The following is a 13,138-nucleotide window of genomic DNA, read 5'->3' on the forward strand; positions in this document are numbered from 1 at the left end:
TTGATTCTAGGGTGAAGCTCCTCCGATCGTGTAGAAAAACTAATGGACGGTCAAGATGGATGATCTGCCGTGGCGCATTATAGAATGGAGAATATTTTGTACACGCTTCGGTAGGAAGGGAGCCGCGTACGCAATGTCTTTATCTTTGACTTCAGGCCTTTTTCTCATTCGATAGAAGAGATGTTAGTCTCAACCACGCAGCAGAAGTGCGGAACACAAGCGCCTCTCAAGTGCTGACATGGAACACGTAGGAGGAATCCGAGACGTTCATCACACTAGAACCGGATGAGTGTCATTTATAACCGTCCATTTTCTTTTCATGAAGGCTGGATGTTTATGTTGAATGTGAACTATCGTTATCCATTTATAACCGTCCATTTTCTTACTGAAATGTAGTCTGTCTAATTAGTAGACCAACCGGAGGTAAAACATCAACCGCATATAACTGATGAACGTCCTTGATTTCCCACACGTGTTCCACGTCAGCATATCTGTAGCGCTTGTTGTTTCATACGTATGTGCAATTGCAAACAGCTTTCCTAGCTTGCTAGTGTCGCGATTCAGCCTCCAGCATGTGTCGGCACCCACTGGGGCCCACATGCTGAGTGATCCGGTGATCGAAACCGTTCATTTTGTTGATTTGATTCTATATAGTCAAATTAATACAATTACACTGAATAGTAACTGTAACCATCACTAATTCAGTATCCTAAATGGGTTTTGAACAATGAAAGTAAATATTTCAATGGCTTAAATTCAACTCTAAAAAATCAAAGATTACGATCATCCCTGAAGAGTGAATAAGGGTAAGAATCCCATTCACGTATTAACAAGAATGTGGACGGTGCAAATATCAGATAATCTCAGCAGGTGGATCCACTACGCGACACAAGCTGAAACCTTAGTCGTGACGGAGACAAAAGGAACTACTATTAATAGGGACGCGGATTTCCTGCAAAAGGCACTCGCAGGGATGCTAAGTGGGGCCCACCGTGATGTTTGTGAGAAATCCACTCCGTCCATCTATTTTTCTGGATCATTCTAAGACAAGAGACCAAAAATCATGCTGATCCAAAACTCAAGGCGTCTATTCAAAAGGGAAAACTAGTGAAAGAGTTTCCTACCGTTGAAACCTTCCTGGGCTCCACCTTGATGTTTATATGCCATCCAAAACGTTTATAAGGTCATTCCCACTGCCCATACAAAAATTTCAACGGTGGTCACTAAATCCCCACTGTTTCCTCTCGTATAGATGCCTTGAGTTTTAGATCTACCTGATTTTTGGTCTCTTGTCCTAAAATTACCCGGAAAAACGTATGAACGGAGTGGATTTCTCACAAACATCACGGTGGGCCCCAACTAAGCATCACATCGCAGGAACTTTCTACAAAAGCCTTTTGCAGGAAATCTGCGTCGCACTAATAGAAAGAGCTGTTTGTAAAACGACTAAAATGCCTTGATATTTTCGAAAGTCTTTCGATAAAAATTAATAAAATAATAATAAATCTTTGGAATTACTGATAAAGTTATAGGGAATGTACCGTTAAAATTTGGATCATTCAATCGATCAGATAACTTGATTGAGACTTCGGATCACAGCTATATAACCCATCATTATTGATGGACCCTTGCCTATACTTTTGTTGACAACCGTCCATTCCATAGATTCGAAGATCGAGTTATCTGATTGATGAGACTTTGTGTCACAGAAAAAGCCCATGATTGAATTGTCCAAACTTTGATGTGCATCGGACGGTAAAGATTATTTACACATGGGGTCTATGAAATTCACCTTATGTGGGTCAGTATCATCCAGACCGTTCATCTGGTTTCCCCACTACGTGATGATCTTCAAAGGTTGTGTTTACAGGTTAGATCAGAGGACCTGATGGCACATAAAGAATCAGTAAGTAAAAGCAAAACACACAAGTGGGTCCCACCAATTACAGCCGTGTGTACTATACACATGAGCCAGGACACTTGCATGCAATGCAACGGCCAATAAAATGCAATTGAAAGGTTTAAAAAGAGAAAGCGTGCAGATGAGAGTTCTCCAATCAGAAGAAATAAGATCATATAGTCAATGATTTCTAGCACTATGATGCATCTACTGTGAGACCCACCTGATGAACGGATGAATCATGAGCAGCACAACCGCACTCAGATCTCCTTCCAGTTTTTTAGATGTCCTCCAAGTCATGATTATGCATGGCCCGGATCAGGTTTTGTAGTGAGGATTAAGATATTCAATGGACCCACCATTTCAGCCCAAGCAATAAATAAGTTAGCCCATTTAGCAAGTGGGTCCATTCCAGCCCTTTGCAGCTCAGCTCTTGTACTTCGGTTACCTCAGGCATGGGTCCGTTTCCAGCCCTTGGCAGCTCAGCTCCTGTACTTCAATTACCAGACTGGAAGGAACGTGCATGAAATCCACACTTTCTATGAAGTACTCTCTAATACCCGTAGAAATTAAAAAAAATCCAGACAATTCAAAACTCAAATAGGCCACAGGAAGTTGCGTACATGCTCACCATTAGTTGTGTGTGGGACACATTTTCAACGCAGATTGCCCAGCTATTGGACAGTGCTCTCGGGGCCTTATTATGATGTGTGTTTTATCTATGTTGTCCATCTATATTTTTTTATATTATATTTAGAGCATGTTTTAAAGAATGAGATACATCTAAATCTCAAGTGGAGCACACCATACAAAATTAGGGGTGATTAAATGCTATCAATAAAAACTTCTTAGGGCCCACTGTAATTTTTATTTGACACCGAACTTATTGATTAGGTCAGAGAAATCTAGATGAAGGAAAAATACAAATACTAGTTTCATCCAAAATTATTATGGCATTTATGAAGTTTTTAATGGTGGGTGTTCAATATGAGATTTAGATCTGCTCATTTTTAGGCTTATGACTTAAAATGATCTAAAAAAAATGCACTAATAACATAGATGAAACACATACATTATGATAAGGTCCATGGAGCATTGTCCATTAGCTACATGGAGTTGGCAGGCTCCAGTATTTTTTAATTGAATACATTGCTATTTTTAAGCCAGGACTATAGCCTGGACCTGAGGTCATGTTGTAGTGAACGAAGCCAATCTTATCATGGGATGAGTGATACCCAAAAGTTAAAACAAAATAAAATAAATTCAAGATTGTAACACCCTGATCAATAGCTCAAGTGGTAGATTGAGTGAAGATACCTTCGTTCAATGCGGAGATCTTGGTATTGATTGCCTAGTGGGGGCGGCTAACAGTGGAATCTGTACATAGTGGCGTGTACTACCAAGCTATCCCAAAAAAAAATATTTAAATGATCAAAGAGTATATATTTTTTAATCTAACAATTTTTTTTCTTAAATATCTCATCGGCCCATCATATAAATGGTTTGGATCACTACAACATGTCCCCAAATCCAACTGCTACAACCCGCATTGAAAAGATAAAAAAAGGGTATCCATACAGTTTCTCAAAATGGAAAATGAGGGTAACAAAAGCAACAAGGGTGAATGAAAAGAGCTTAGCTTGTACTTTGGTATTTTGGGCAAAATGAAAACTTGGCAGGGCTGAGTAGTTGAAAGGTGAAAATGAGAGAGTATAAATGATATTATTTTTGAATGAAGGAAATAAGCTGAATGAAATGGATTTATTTTATATATGTGATTAGTTGTAAAGGGATAGATGAAAATAAAAAAGGGGAAAGAGAAGATGCAGTTTAGAAGATATGAATAGAGAAAGGGACTTTTTGGAAAAAGGGTCAAGCCTTCCTGTATAATGATTTGAGAGAACATGTGGTCATGTGCTTTGTAGCTTCAACCATGAGACTTGTGTGACCCATTCCTACCTTTTTCATTTTAGGAAATTACTGATAAACAAAACCCTTGTGGTCCTAAAAGTGGACCACTTTATCCACCTCTCTTTCTATCTCTCAATGGGGTGGGCCAAACTAGTCGGCGCTGGGGACCTGGCTCATCATGACTTGGACTTGGGTTGAAAAGGAGTGGAGCTATGTGGGGCCCAATTTCTTGTATATGTAAATCCAATCCGTCCATTAGGTGAGAAGCTTTATTTAAACCGTACTTTAAAAATATCAGCTCAATAAAAACCCCTAATGGGTTACACTAATGGAAATGATGTGAAATTGCTCCTAAACCATTAAGTTCATGTGGTGTGGGCTGACTGAGTTTTGGGTCATGCTGATATTTGTATTTTCACTTCATAATGATGAGTTACACCTGATTGAAGAGTTTGATGAAAGATAAACCACAATGATGGCCTCACACAAGCTATGGTTGTCATCCCATCCCTATTGTCCCTGTGATGTGGCCCACATGTATTGTGGAACTGGATGATTTTTACTCCAACTTTCTAAAATGGAGTATAGAAGTTGATGGACGGAGTGGATATTACATGTTCAACATGGTGGGTCCCAGAGAGCTGGAGTGTTTTATTGGCTGCGTGAAACTGGTGTTGTAGCAGATACCAGTCTGGCGCTTCAGTAGGTGGGGCTGACCGGTCGTCGGCGTTGCAGACCTGGCCCACCAATGACTTGGGCTTGGGCTCAGGACGTTTAAGGTTTTTTTTTAAAGTTTGTATCAGCAGGGCTTATGACAGCCATCCAAACCGTTGATATGATGGGACTATAGATTCAACGATCCTAGCAATGTAGTATTTGACCTTTTTTGGTTGGATGTGAGCAATTACTGCATTTTGTTTGTTAACCGACCATTTGCTGGACTTGAAAGATTAGGATACACCAATGTGAGTGATTTTTGCCTTTTCGGTGCATGGTCCACTCAAAACACGGTATCAGCTGTTTGGATGATTGAACCATGGGCTCCACTTCTATGAACTTAAACCTTAGGGTTTTAAATTTATTCAAGCAGGGTCATCCAAATCGTTGACATGATGGCCATATGAGATTCAAAGATCCTAGCTATATTATCTTTGGTTGAATGTGAACCATTGCTTCATTTTATTTATTAACCACACATTTCTCAGACCCCTAGTAAAGGGTTATGATCCTTCCGATCCGAGGGATTTTTAGGGCCATCCATGCGGGCCCACACAGTATCAACAGTTGGGATCACCGAACCACGGGCTCCATTTGTACAATAGGTGAGACAAACTGGCCAATAGAGGTGGGCATCGGACGACTCGATCCGGCTAACTCGACTCGTCCGACTCGTTTAGATCTGATTCGACTCGAACCGAATGGGTGAGTCGGTCCGAACAGAGTAGGCTTCGCCCAATCCGAACTCAAACCGAGTCGAGTTTGAGTTACCTAGTAACTCGACCCAAAACTTGATCTGGTTAAACTCGACTTGATTCAAAAGCTGACTTGACCCGACTCTCTAACCCTACCCACTACACCCGATCCCAAACTCTCTCCCTCCCTCCTCCTCCTCTTTCAAGCCTGGCAACCCACCACCATCACCCCTCCTCCTCCTCTTCCTCCTCTCTCTCCTCTCCACTCCCTCCCTCTCTCCCTCATCCTCCTCTTCCAAGCTCGGCAACCACCCACCACTATCACCCTCCTCCTCCTCCTCCTCTCTCTCCTCTCCTCTCCTTCCCTCATCTCTCAATCTAACTCGGTGCAAACTCGACCCGACTCAAGTCTTCTGATCGAATTGGACTCTGTCTAGATCAATCTGGGCTAGACCGAACTCGGATTGAGTCAGGCATACTAGACTCGATATCGAGTCAGATCGAGTTCGGGTTAGGCCTATTTCAAAACTAGATCGAGTCGAGTCAGCCCTAACTCGGTTCGACTCAACTCAATGACCAGCTCTACTAGCCAACGCTTCCTACTACCTGACCCCCCTCAAATTGGGCCTTGGTCCAAGCTTTCAATTCAATGCCAGTAGAACTGGGCATTGAGTCGAGTCGGACCGAATTAGGGCTGACCTAACCCAATTCGGTTTTTGAAATAGGCCTAACCCAAACTCGAACCGAGTCTAGCATGCCTGACCCTATTTGAGTCTAGGTTTGGCCTGAACTAATCTAGACTGAGTCAGACCCAGTAACAAATACGAAGTCAGGTTGAGTCGGCACCGAGTCGTGTTGGGTGCAATAGGTAGTCACGGGCAAAATCACCACTCAAAGCCTAAATTCACTTGTCAGAATTGTAGCCTCTCCATCATCTACATGGCATCTCAAATCTAAAATGTCATATCTGAGTTTTTTTTTTTTTAATTTATATGTGTGAGTCAAGTTTCAGATCAAGTGAGTCAATACTGAGTTGAATTTCGGGTTGAGTCAAGTCGAGTTACTAGGTGACTCGAACTTGACTCAGTTTGAGTTTGGATTCGACGAAGTCAACTTGATTCGAATTGACTCACCCACACAGTTCGAACCTAGTCAAATTTGAACAGGTCGAATGAGTTGAGTTTGCCCAGTTGAGTCGTCCCGTGCCCAGCTCTAAACGCCAGTGGTTCAAGTGTCGAAAATTCATGTCTAATCCATCCGCGACGGCTAGCCATGCATGTGTTGATCATATATAGTATCTGATACTACAACGCGTTGCCCTGCTTATGCATCATTTGTTATACAAGTGGCATGCGGATGAGATCTGGACCGTTTATCCCAAGGCCTTCACCGTTGATTTGACAATATCCAAAATTTGACTTGGTAGGACAATCCTAACCATCCAATCAAAGAACTTGCTGTTTCTCTCATGAAATGTGAACCATCTGTGTACAACTGATTGAACGGTTTGGATTGGCTCATCAGTGTGAATTTTGGTTTAAAGCCGCCAACATGTTGAATAAGCAGTCTGGATCTCGTCCATCCATGGCATTTCACCTCCCATCAGATGTATATGTAGGGTGGCCATCCCAGCCAAGTCCAGTCCATTTTGAACTGGGTTTTGACTTTCCGGGTCCGTTTTCATTTTTAGGACCCGAATCCGATTGGGTCTGGGTTCGGTACAGGTTGGCATCAGATAAGGAAATTTACATGGTCGGGCCCACCGACGGATGAACCACATTGCACATGCATATGACACTTTGACGCCTGGGTGGTGCATAGATTGACTGTCTTTAGAGCTGGGCATCGAGTCGAGTTAGGGCTGATCCGATGCGATCCGGTTTTGAAATGGGCTTGACGAGAACTCGACTCAACTTGGTACTGAGTCTAGCATGTCTAAACCGATCCGAGTCCGGGTCTAGCCTGGACCAATCTGGACCGAGTCTGACTGGGTCAAAAGTACTGAGTTGGCACTGATTCGAAGAGAGAGAGAGAGAGAGAGAGAGAGAGAGAGAGAGAGAGAGAGTGGTGATGGTGGTGGATGGTTGCTGGGTTTGGAAGAGGAGTGAGGGAGGGAGCGGAGAGGAGGGTGGTGATAGTGGTGGGTGGTTGCCAGGCTTGGAAGAGGTGGGGGATGAGAGAGAAAGAGAGAGAGAGTGTGTGTGTGTTTGGGATTGGGTTAGGATAGATGTGGTATATAAGTTAGAGATACTTAGAAATTAGAATTTTTTTTTATTATATATATACATGAATCCAAGTCTAGTATGGCTGGATCAAGTTTCGGTCGAGCCAAGTCAAGTTATTAGGTAACTCAAACTTGACTGGATTTGAGTTCGGATTAGGCAAAGCCTATTTGGTTTGAACCGACTCACCCATTCAGTTCACGTCGAGTCGGGCCAAACCATGCCCAACTCGAGCTCTCTTACATGCGTGTGACTTAGAAAACTTTTGTTTTATATTTTTGTTTTTTGTTTTTTTAAAACACAAGTACACGCAACGTCACACACTCACGCAATAGTGGGATTTACCACCTATGGGCCCTTGACCAGGTGTTGAAACTCATGAGAGTCTACCACCGGAGCAAGAGAATGGACCATGCAACAGGGAGGATGATTGAAAACACCGAATATTTTCACGTAGGACTCTAATCGTGGATGATCTGGAGTGGGGCCCACCAGGTGGGACTGATCTGGTCCAGGCAAATTGTCAGATTGTATGGTCCCTGGATGTTCTGTTGAGGGCTGTTCGTATCCTCCAAAATGACATGTGCAGGGGCCCAAGTATGGTGGTGACAATTCAACTTCAAAAGCCGACAACAGGTAAACATTCAAACCATGTTATGATTTTGACGTGCGGCTCAGTACTGAAAAATCATGTTGATTGATTTTCAACCGTCCAGTTCATTTATTTATTTATTTAGGTTGGTAAGATTGGACGGACATTCAAGGTACTTTGCTAAATCAAGGCCCATTGTTCATTGGTCCAGATCATTGATTTGATGTGTCAGATTTGAATATTCACTACACGGAAGCGGATTGGCTGGTGTACCATACACCACCGAACTCGCTTATGTGTTGACGTTACCAAGTTCTGTGGGTCCCATCATGAGGCATGTATTATATCCAAACCGTCCGTACATTTTACGAGCTCGGCTTGAGGTTTGAGCCAAAAAATAAGACAGATCAAAAGATCAAGTGGACCACACTACAAAAACCAGTGGGATTGAACGTCTACCATTGAAACCCTTTCGGGGTCACAGAAATTTTGGATCAATATGATATTTGTTTTTCCTCTTCATCAAGGTCTGTGTGACCTTATGAACAGATTTTATTGAAAATAAACGTTATGGTGGACCCTACGAGTGTTTTAACGGTGATAATCATTGTCCCCACTGCTATTTGTGGTGTGGTCCACTTGAGATTTAAATATGAAACATTTTTGACATAATACTCCATAATGATCTCTTTAAATGGATGAACGGTGTGGATATAATAAATACATCATCGTGGGTCCCATGTAACTTTTATCTCCTTTGAACCGTTCGTGCAACTCGGAGCCTGCTCCCTGACCACCTATTGGCTATCCTCGAGACTAGGTCAAGGGTCCTGTTTGTTATATCTACACCGTCCATCCATTTTACCAGATTTTTTTAGGGTATGAGCCCAAAAAGAAAAAGGTCCAAAGCTCAAGTGGACCACACCACAAAAGGCAATGGGGGATTGAAAACTTTGTGGGGCCAGTTTTTCCTTCATCCCATACTTTGGATTCATTCAGGTTTCACACCTGTTCTGGTTGAAGCCTTCAAAATCCCAGGCCTAGATCCCTCTATACTCCTAAAACTGGGCCCAGCCTGTTGGAGATATTATGGTAAAGCTACCTCTCACTGTAGACTAGGCTGTGTGATGTATCAATCAGGACCGTCCATTTCATTGGTTTTTTTTTTAAGTCTCGGATGGCTTTACGTTTCAAAAATTACCCCCATTAGACATTCTCATCCATCACCTCCCCTTTTCATACTCTCACATGGCAAACGTCCAATACAAGTATTGTTTTCTAGTGTTGGTTTGAAGGCCCAATATCAAGATCAATCAACTCAAAGCCCAACGGGAAGTAGAGTACTATAACCCTAACACAGCTCAAGTTGAGTTGGGTTCAATCGAGTTGAGTTAATTAAAGAAAAAAAAAAAGCACCAATGTTGAAAAAGACATCTGACCACTCAGCATGTGGGCCCAATTTCCCATGTATGAACTATTCAGATCTTGACCCTTATTTAGTATTAGGGGTGGCAGTGGGTAGGCCAGGCCAGGCGGCCCAACCAGGGTGGCTTGGGCTCCTAAACTTGGTCTGAGGGTCAAGCCCAGAATTCAAATATTGGCCCAAGTAGGCCCACTGGCTTGATCCAAGTTACAATATATAATATATAGAAATGGTATTATGAGGTCAACCTCATGGGCTCCCTGGGACCCACCATGATGTGTGAGGGACAATCCATGGCGTGCATTTGATAGGATGTGTCAAAAATCAGTCGCATCTGAAACTCAAGTGGACCACACCATATGAAATAATGAAAAATCATTACAAAACATCTCAAAAGCACTTGGTGGGGCCCACTTGAGTTTTGGAATGGCCTATTTGGTGGGGTCCACACAGGAGATGACTTCTAACTTGCTAAGTTCATGGGACATCCAACCTCTTCAATAGATTGACCCCACAGTGAAGAAAAGTTCATGCAAAATTCACCCCATCCACTAACCAAGTGGACCACACTTGTATTTTTCTATTTATCAATGGATATACACTTTTTTCTATGGCGTGGCTCACTTGATGATTGGAAAGGGCTTATTTTTGCACTAGGTAATTCCCATGGTGGGGCCAACCAATTAGGAGGATTGGATATCATCGGCATTTTACAGGTTTGAAGTAATCAAGTGGATAGACCTTAAACTATGGTCCAACCCATGACTTGACACTCTCTCGCTCTCTCCGGTTGACCTCATGGGAGCTCCCCATGAGGTGAAGCTCCATGGGCTCACCGTGATGGGCATTCATTTCATGCATTTGGTAGGTCCCTTCTAGGTTATAAGGAGTAAGAAAAATCAGCTAGGCCACAATATCTGGAACCATAAGAAATCATGCTTAAAACATCTACAAGCACTTGGTGGGGTTTATTTCACTTTAAGAATGACCTAAAATTTGAAATCGGATTGCGTATTGAGTTACTTATTGGGAACTGTGGAAGTACATAAATGATTGTTTGCCTCCAAGTGTAGAGGTTCGTAAGTAATATCTTGTGAATATAGGGTCGATCCCACAGGGAGATGAATTGCGATAAGGAAAAAATCAAATGCAAAACAAACTAAGTAATAAAAACTAAACTGATTATTTGATTTTGAGATTTTTGAATAGATGTAATTCAACTGAATTAAAATAAAACCCAAGCTTCAAAGTTCCACACATAGGTTAATGTTCCAAAATCATGATGACTTGGATAACACAACTAGGATCTGAGCACTATGGTCAGCCTAATCAAAAAATAAAACAGTTTAAATATTTTAATAAACGATATAAAAAAATTAGAAAATAATGGATTTGCACCATTGACATATATTTTCAAGTGTCAGTGATTTTAAGTATTCAATATCTATAGGATAATCAATATCAAAGAAATATAACAGGTTGAGAACCTCTCCTATCTAAGAAATCTGATTGGTCTAGGGTAAGTCTATCCATCAATGTAGATCTCATATGATGGAAACATATGGATCTCACAAGATGATAAAAAATAAAACCTAAATAATATATAACATGCATATACCATTCTTCTTATCATTAAAACAATCAATCATCATAATCTTAAAGAATTATTAAACCCATGTGCTTCCCTTCTAGCTTGGGCTAGAAGAAACTCAGAAAAACATAATTAAATTACAGAAATAAAAAGCAACAAGAAAGAAAAAAATACAAATAGAAAAGATCTAAAAAAAACAACTTATAAAGCTTTAATAAAACTAAAAACTCTTTAAAAACCCTAAATTTTGCTTTGAGATGCCTTGAATGATGCTTAGGAATGCCTTAAGAAGCCCTATTTATAAATAGGGAACTCTAATTTTTGTACAAAGTTGAAAAACCCTAGAAACCGCCTCAAATATACGTATTTTTCTAAAATAGACTTCTCGCTGCATAGTTTGTTTAAAATAGATTTTCTGCTGCGAAGTTTTTCAAAATAGACCTCAGAGCTTCAGAATACACTTTCCAGGACGATTTCAGGATTCTTCACTTCAAATCTTCGATTCTTTCCATTCTTCACTTAGTTTTCTTGGATCTTTGGCATGTGAATTCTTCAATATTGGTCTCCTAAGATCCATCCCTTGCCTTAGTGATTTTTGAGCATCAAATTCATGCTTTTAACACCCTTTTTCAATCCAAGCACTTAAATTCACCTTGCAACACATACATGAGTAAAATAGAATATTAAGCGAATTTATGTTCATAAAATCAAGATATAAATGGGAAAAATTATGTAATATTTGAGTTTTAACACACCCTCCAACCAACATTTTGCTAGCCCCGAGCAAAATAAGCGAAGAAAAATAAAAATTAATTCTAGAAATAAAATTAAAATGAAAAAAATTCTAACTACACCACTTTCATAGGTAATCTCGATTGCATTTAACATATGCAACAAGCCTTTAAACCCTTAGGTTTCCCCTAATGGACGAGTTATGGTATCGTGAGGGTTTTCAGAAATGTTACCCACAAACATTGAAAACATGAAAAATAATTCAACACTCAGAAATTTATACAATTATGCCTCCATTCATCATATGAATTTCAAAACAAAACAATACTTACCCTAAGTCTGAAGTTAAGTAGAATCTCAATTTTCTAATCCATTACATCCTTGAGTTCAGAAACCTAATCAAAATTTAGAATAGTTATGATTCAATATCCTTAAGTGCTTTGTAACACTAGTTTAACTTTGAGAAATACGCATGTTCCCTATCCTAACTCCTTTTAATCATCCCAAGAATATGAAATATCTAGTTATCTCATTTTTTTTATGACATTTCTTCTTTTATCATTATATCCTCATTATTATAGACTACCCTTAGATGAAAATTTTCACCGGGTTTGCTTCATAACCTAAGGTATCGTACTTGTAATGGTAACAGTAATGGATACTAAGCTATCCTTACTCCGGATTACTGACACGTTGTTATGGTCATTGCATTTATGCTCTATAATAAAATTTTCTTTTTTCATCATTTTTTTCTTCAATATTCTCTCTTTTAAGCATATATCAATGGTACTAGTTCATTCAATCTGGTTTGAATCAAAATTTGTTATTCTAGTTCACATATCATATTCTTCACTTAGCTAGGGTGTATTGTGAATTCAGTACATCAAATTACAACTCACTTTAAACTAATGATTAGATAATTAAACTCAAGTCTATAATTTTCAGTTATCAGATTTCTGACTACTATCAACCTAGACTAAATATTAACTTTGCCTTTGGAATTCACAAAATATCATGTTCACATTCTTGTGTATAAAAATATTATTTTGAAAATGTTGAAATTTTTTTAAAAATTTTTTTCCCATAAACCTAAAAAAAGAAAAAAAAAACTTAAACCTAACTGAAACCTAAAAATAATAATAAAATAAACTGAAACAAAAAAAAAAAAAAAAAAAAAAAAAAAAAAAACCTTCACATGGATGACTATCGACACCCCCCAACCTAAAATGTACATTGTTCCCAATGTAATGATAATGTAATGCAGAGAATAATAAAAATAAAAGAAATGGTGAATAGTACCTACCATGAAAAACTCACCTGCTATGTGACACTAAAAAAATTAAATATGATATAAA

The sequence above is a fragment of the Magnolia sinica genome, chromosome 2 (assembly GCF_029962835.1).
Source record: "Magnolia sinica isolate HGM2019 chromosome 2, MsV1, whole genome shotgun sequence".
Taxonomy (NCBI): domain Eukaryota; kingdom Viridiplantae; phylum Streptophyta; class Magnoliopsida; order Magnoliales; family Magnoliaceae; genus Magnolia; species Magnolia sinica.